Source organism: Carcharhinus amblyrhynchos, chromosome 5 (assembly GCF_965287045.1).
Source record: "Carcharhinus amblyrhynchos chromosome 5, sCarAmb.v2.hapA, whole genome shotgun sequence".
Lineage (NCBI taxonomy): Eukaryota > Metazoa > Chordata > Chondrichthyes > Carcharhiniformes > Carcharhinidae > Carcharhinus > Carcharhinus amblyrhynchos.
The window spans coordinates 3,177,168-3,184,801 of NC_137328.1; positions in this window are offsets into that span (position 1 = coordinate 3,177,168).

A 7,634-nucleotide genomic window follows, 5' to 3' on the forward strand; every position below is an offset into this window, starting at 1 on the left:
CTTTTAAAAAGCATTTCGACAGTTACGTGGGTAAGATGGGTGTAGAGGGATATGGGCAATTGGGATTAGCTTAAGGGTTTTTAAGAGAAAGGTGGCATGGACAAGTTGGGCTAAAGGGCCTGTTTCCATGCTGTAAACCTTTATGACTCCAAGGACATTCTTCCGCAGATAAGAACACCAAAACTATGCACAATCTTTTTCTCTTTACATACATATAGAAACTATTATGGTCAGTTTTTATGTTTGCTGCTAGCTTACTTTCATACTCTATTTTTCCTTTTTTAATCAATCCCTTGGTCCTCCTTTGCTAAATTTTAAACTGTTCCCAATCCTCAGGCCTATTGCTTTTTCTGGCCAATTTGTATGCTTCTTCCTTGGATCTGATCCTATCTCTAATTTTCTTTCCAAGCCATGGTTTCGCCACAATTCTCTTACCACCCTTGTGCCAAACAGAAATAAACAACTTCTATTCATTGAGGGTGAATCGAACCAGGAGAACATTAGAACGGTAAAATGTATTTCCTGTTTTTGTATCTGTTGCTATATGAATTAAATTCATTGGTACCCACTTCTACATTAATGTAATAATGTAAAATAATAATAATGTAAACGTCCCAACTCCTGTATTCAATGTTCTGACCAGTGAAACCAAGCATGCTGAATGCCTTCTTCACCACTCTATCCACCTGTGACTCCACTTTCAAGGAGCTATGAATTTGTACCACTAGATCTCTTTGTTCTATAACTCTCCCCAAAGCCCTATCATTAACTGAGTAAGTCCTGCCCTGGTTCAATCTACCAAAATGCATCACCTCGCATTTATCTAAATTAAACTCCATCTGCCATTTGTCAGCCCACCGGCCCAATTGGTCAAGATCCCGTTGCAATCCAAGATAACCTTCTTCACTCTTCACTATGCCACCAGTCTTGGTGTCATCTGCAAACTTACTAACCATGCCTCCTATATTCTCATCCAAATCATTAATATAAATGACAAATAACAGTGGACCCAGCGTTGATCCCTGAGGCACACCGCTGGTCACATAAGGAAATGTCTCTGATTTGGTGGAATGCAGTTCAGGTTAAATGATGATGGGGATGATGATACGAGGCAAAAGGGGAAGATAATTGAACAAGAAACAAAAGATGTGTCGCGAGAGTGTAAAATGGGAAATATCAGAATTATTAGTTGCCATCTGGAAATAAATGGAGGTGGAGATAATAATCTAGAATTGTTGAACTAATTATTGATTCTTGAAGATTGCAAAGTTCCCAATCAATAGATGAGTTCCTCAAGCTTACATTGAAATCTAATGATCATGACCAGATAAACTGTTTATGTGATGATGGTTGAGGAATAAATATTGGCCAAAATACTTCCATATAATTCAGAGAAAACTGTGATCAAACTATTACAGTGTTCTGCTCAGTTTATTTCTTATATAATCAAGAACACTTCAAGTGTTCAATACTTTCCACATTGTTTGCATTTCTCCAGATGAATGAACATAACGTGTACAACATATTTTGGTGAAAAAATATTTTAAAAGCCTGAGAAATAAATCAAATTTGCTTTTTCAGCATGGTGAGTGCAATTGTGTAAGGACAAGTAAAAACATATTTGCTAATTTGTACTCTGTCTGACATGCATCCTAACCCCAAGATCTGTTGCAAGGTATTTTATGAGTCATAGAGCCTTGAATAATAGAATGGTGAATTAAAATGCATCTGTCACATGTTTCATAGGCTTTTTCTTTAAATGCCATCTTTAAACGTGAATGCTGTTGACCTGTGTCATTTATCAACCTCAATTATCATCTGTGATGCAGACTGAAAGATGGGTAATTAAGAGCACATGAGGAGTGCTGAAAGCCCCAGCTTGATTTTGAAAAGATCAGGAATGTTAGAATTCAGGAGAAATGTCCAAATGACATAAGCTGGCTCATATCCCTGAAAGGAATCCTCACAAGAAATCCGTGTGAAAAGCGAAGACAGAATATACATTGCCTGGGCTTTGTCATTCACTCAATAGAGCTGATCTGTGTGTGCGGTTTCTCATTTTCCTTTGCTGGGGTTTAGTCATATAGATAATAATTTACTTGGAACATCTTCATAAAGCGTCTGCAGGATGAGTGATTCCAGGCAGTGAATATCGTTGGCATAAGATCTGACGAAAATATAATGTTCTTTGCCCACTTTTCTGCAAGTGTAGGCTGCTGTTAGTATCTGCCTTATACTTTGTCCAATTAGCACTGGTTTGTCTGAGCTTAGACAGTAAATGGCAGAAGGCTATTTGACCCTGAAGAAGAACTCAGCTGAGCTCAATCCTGTGAATACCCAATGTGTGCACACACTCACTCCTCAGTAGGGCTCCCACCATAGTAATTAAAATTCCCTGGAGAGTTTTACCATTTATAGTCCCAGAACAATGTGGCTAGTGCTAGAAGCCCCAACTTTGCTTCAGTTTTGTAAGTAAAGACCAAGAATCAAACTCAGGACCTTCCAGTCTGCTGGACTTTCCGTGACTCTGACTGAATCTCAGTGGATCATTGAATTGATCTTTCTCTATACCCTAGATATGACTGTAACACTACATTCTGCACTCTCTCCTTCCCTTCCCTACATATAATATGCATTGCCTGTATAGTGTGCAAGAAATAATATTTTTCACTGTATACCAATATGTGACAATAATAAATCAGATCAAATCAAAGGGAAGAAATAAACATAGAATGCTTGCTTTAACTATTTCATGGGATTCAAATGTTTACACTTTGCATGCCTTATCAGTTACAAATAAGTCTTTCTTTTTCAATCTTATCTATGATACATTTTGCAATGCTTCACAACAAAGATTATTTTTGTATTTTCGAATTGTTCCTTTTTGCTCTCTATCGAGATTCTTCCTGTTATTATTGCCAATGCAAATAGAGCAGTTTAACCTCCTGATATCTCTCCTAACATCTGCCCACATCCTCTGAAATATCAGCTGGGAAGTTGACTAACGCTTTCTTAAAGCCATTGCCATGACAAGAGAGATTCTTCATTCAATCATTCAAGCACACAGTATCTTAATAAACTGGTGTACATTCTTTGGTATCCCTATCATTTTATCCTGTAAAGGTGAAAGGATATTTGTGATGTACACAAATGCACATACACAAAACATGCAGGTTAGGTGCCATGCTAAATTCTCCCTCAGTGTAACCCGAACAGGCACCGGAGTGTGGCAAGTAGGGGATTTTCACAGTAACTTCATTGCAGTGTTAATATAAGCTGACTTGTGACACTAATAAATAAACTTAAATATGCAAAATATTCATGAAAATAAGAATTTCAGAATTTAAAGTTCTTGGCTATAACATCATTGGAAACAATGGTGCAGGATTAAGAATGCTTAAAGAATGTATCTTTCACCAAATAAAACATCGTGAAGCAACTTGCAATTTGTAAGTTTTACTGAGGATAAACATTTGCTTTTAAAGGGTTCGCATTTTTTGGTCCCATTTGAAAATGGTTTGCTGTATATTAATTTAATAATGTTAAATATCACTGAATTTATCAGTTTGATAGGGCAGAGGTAGGTTAGCTTTGCAGAGAATTTTTGTGCTCATTACGAGTAGATTTCTGGTTAGAATCCATAGAATCACTACAGTGCAGAAGAAGGCCATTTGGCCCATTGAGTCTGCATTGACAATAATCCCACCCAACGCTATTCCCGTAACCCCACATATTTACCCTGCTAATCCCCCGACACTAGGGTCAATTTAGCATGGCCAATCCACTTAACCCGCACATCTTTGGACTGTGGGCGGAATCCAAACCACCCGGAGGAAACTCACTCAAATACGGGGAGAATGTGTAAACTCCACATAGACAGCGATCCGTGGCCGGATTGGAACCTGAGTCCCTGACGCTATGCGGCAGAACCACTGTGCCACCATGCCATCCTGAGGAGCTGGTCGCTCCTCAGAAAGAGAGCTCTTCTTCACTCACTCCACTGATTGAACTCTGATTAGAGGTCAGCAGTTAAACTCTTGATGGTGTCATGGTAGACCTGGAGTGTTGTAACTAATATCCATTGTAAGTAGTTTGTTTCCTGCAGTTAATCTTTTCCAGTTTTCCCTCTTCCTGAAATCCTAGGGGCAGCACAGTGGCACAGTGGTTAGCACTGCTGCCTCATAGAGCCAGGGTCTCAGGTTCAATTCCAGCCTGAGGTGACTGTCTCTGTGGAGTTTGCACATTCTCCCCATGTCTGCGTGGGTTTGCTTGGGGTACTCCGGTTTTCTCCCATTGTCCAAAGATGCGTGGGTTAGGTTGATTGGCCATGCAAAATTGTCCCTTTGTGTCAGGGGGATTAGCAGGGTAAATACGTTTGTTATGGCAATAGGGCCTGGGTGGGACTGTTGTTGATGCAGACTCGATGGGCTGAATCGCCTCCATCTGCACTGTAGGGATTCTACGATTCAACTTCCAATCCTGACATCACCAAACCACCATTGCTGCTTTATTCTTTCACTTTGCTGGAGTCCTGCACCAGTGAGATTTGGCAACCTCAACTTAGATTTTCTCAATTGAAAAAAAGTTGATTATTAACTACATTTAATAGTTAAATGTAGATAGTAAATGTAAATAGTAAATGTAAATGTAAATAGTTAAATAGTAAATAGTGAAAATGAAGAAAAGTGCTCGCTGCAATATTTCTGCACCTGCTTTAAAATGTCAATTACGCCCTGAGGACAAAAAGTGAACATATAAAATATTTCCTCTGTTGGAATTGTATCATTGCTAGTGGACCATTTACTTTGTCTGACAGTAACGAACCCCACCCAGCCTTGCAATGAAACTGTTCCAAGCATCATTTGCAAGGTGGATTGAAGCAGGATATGTTAAAGAGCTACTGTTGTTCAGTAGAGTTTTGAAGTAGTTACGACCAGTCCCTGGGCGAGGTCCCACAATGTGTGATTATTCTGGATGTGATGCCTCCAAACTGTCATGCTCCTGCGTGAGGAAGGATGAATTAACTCGCCTCCTTTATTCAACCCTCTCAATTGGTCGCAACAAGTTTAATTTGAAAAGGATCCCTTCACTTTTTCCAGTCTAAGTGTAAATACATTTTAAAAAGAGCTAACTTAACCAGGCTTTCTTGAGTTAAAGAAAGTGATTTGATTTGATTTGTTTTGTTATTGTGACATGTATTAACATACAGTGAGTGAAAAGTATTGTTACTTGTACACTATACAGACAAAGCACAGCGAAGGAAAGGAGAGAGTGCAGAATGTGATGTTACAGTCATAGCTAGGGTCTAGAGAAAGATCAATGTAATGCAAGGTAGGTCCATCCAAAAGTCTAACAGCAGCAGGGAAGAAGCTGTTCTTGAGTCGATTGGTACATGACCTCAGACTGCTGTATCTTTGTGTCTTTTCCCCAACAGAAGAAGGTGGAAGAGAGAATGTCCAGGGCGCATGGGGTCCTTAGTTATGCTGGCTGCTGTGTCGAGGCAGCAGGAAGTTTAGACAGAGTCAATGGATGGCAGGCTGGTTTGCATGATGAATTGGACTATGTTCACAACCTTTTGTAGTTCCTTGCTCCTTGGACAGAGCAGGAGCCGTACCAAGCTGTGATACAACCAGAAAGAATGCTTTCTATGGTGTATCTTAAAAGTTGGTGAGAGTCATAGCTGACATGCCAAATTTCCTATAGTGAGTTTATACGTAAATAAAATGGGAGGGAAAAAACACAACACCACATACACACAGAGATGAGAAGTGAATCAAAAAATAAAAGTTAAAGAAGATTTTTTGAAGGAGCAGTGCTCCGAAAGCTCGTGATTCCAGATAAACCTGTTGGACTTTAACCTGATGTTGTTCTTACTGTGCCCACACCAGCATCTCCACATCATCTTCAATGTTCACATTGATATTCATGGTTTCAGGGATAAGGAAAGGGGGGACTTTTAATTAGTAAGTCAGTTTGTATTCCTGTTGGGAATTATGCATTTTTCAGTGTATGGTCAGTTTGATCTGTCTTCAAACTGCACAATAACAAGTGAATCAAATTGTACATACACTTTGAGCAAAAGCTGTACCTAAATCCAACTTACACCGTTCTCACAGAATATACTCCCTGGCTTCCTGTCCATGCATTATTACACAGTGTGTCATCACGCATGAACTGACATGTTGAAGAAAGGGATTCAATTCATTAGTGTTTTAATTCGAGCATTAATCTTGGATTCTTTTTAGAACATAGAACATTACAGTGCAGTACAGGCCCTTCGGCCCTCGATGTTGCACCGACCAGTGGAACCAATCCAATGACCCTCTAACCTAAACTATTCCAATATTATCCATATGCCTATCCACTGACCATTTGAACACCCTTAAAGTTGGCGAGTCCACAACTGCTGCAGGCAGGGCATTCCATGCCCTTACTACCCTCTGAGTAAAGAACCTACCTCTGACATCCGTCCTATAATTACCACCCCTCAATTTAAAGCTATGTCCCCTCGTGTTAGCTATCACCATCTGAGGAAAAAGGCTCTCACTGTCCACCCTGTCTAACCCTCTGATCATCTTGTATGCCTCAATTAGGTCACCTCGTAACCTTCTCTCCAACGAAAAGTCCCTCAGCCTTTCCTCATAAGACCTTCCCACCATACCAGGCAACATCCTGGTAAATCTCCTCTGCACCCTTTCCAATGCCTCCACATCCTTCTTATAATGCGGTGACCAGAACTGTACGCAATACTCCAAGTGTGGCCGCACCAGAGTTTTGTACAGTTGCAACATGACCTCACGGCTCCGAAATTCAATCCCTCTACCAATAAAAGCCAACATTTTTATTCTTGGTTCTGCATCTCAGCAATGAAAGCAAGAGAAACATGCTGAAAGTTTCATACAATACAGTAACTAAGCCTGGGAGGCTTAGTGTTAGCATTACAAAATGCTCAGTTTAAATCAGTATTTACATTTCGTTTTTATCCTGCAGCCCTTTAACAAAAGACTACAAACGGTACAAATGTGAATGTAATTGATCTGTTTACTGTAACATTTAGATGGCTAATCTCGCATTTTGCTGGTTGGAAGTCAAAAGTTAGGGATTTGCTCTCTCGTCCTTGTTTTCACCTCCGGGCAGAAACCAAACCCAAAAATCTCTCCTTCTTCATCTGGAGTTTATAGATAATAGGAGCCGGCTTGGGCCATTCAGCCCTTCGAGCCTGCTCCGCCATTCATTTCTATCATGGCTAATCATCCAACTCAATAGCCTAATCCCAGCTTCCTCCCATATCCTTTAAATTCCTTCGCTTTAAGAATTGCATCTAATTCCTTCTTGAAAACATAAAATGATTTGGCCCCAACTAATTTCTGTGGTAATGAATTCCACAGGCTCACCACTCTTTATGAGAAGATATTCCTCTTCATCTCAATTCAAAATGGTTTAACCTGTATCCTTAGACTGTGAACCCTGTTACTGGACACCCCCACCATCGGGAACATCCTTCCTGCATCTATCCTGTCAAGTCCTGTCAGAATTTTATGAGCTTCTATGAAACTCCCCCCTCATTCTTCTAAACTCCAACAAGTATAATCCTAACCTTCTCAATCTCCCTGCAATCAGCCTGGTAAACCTAC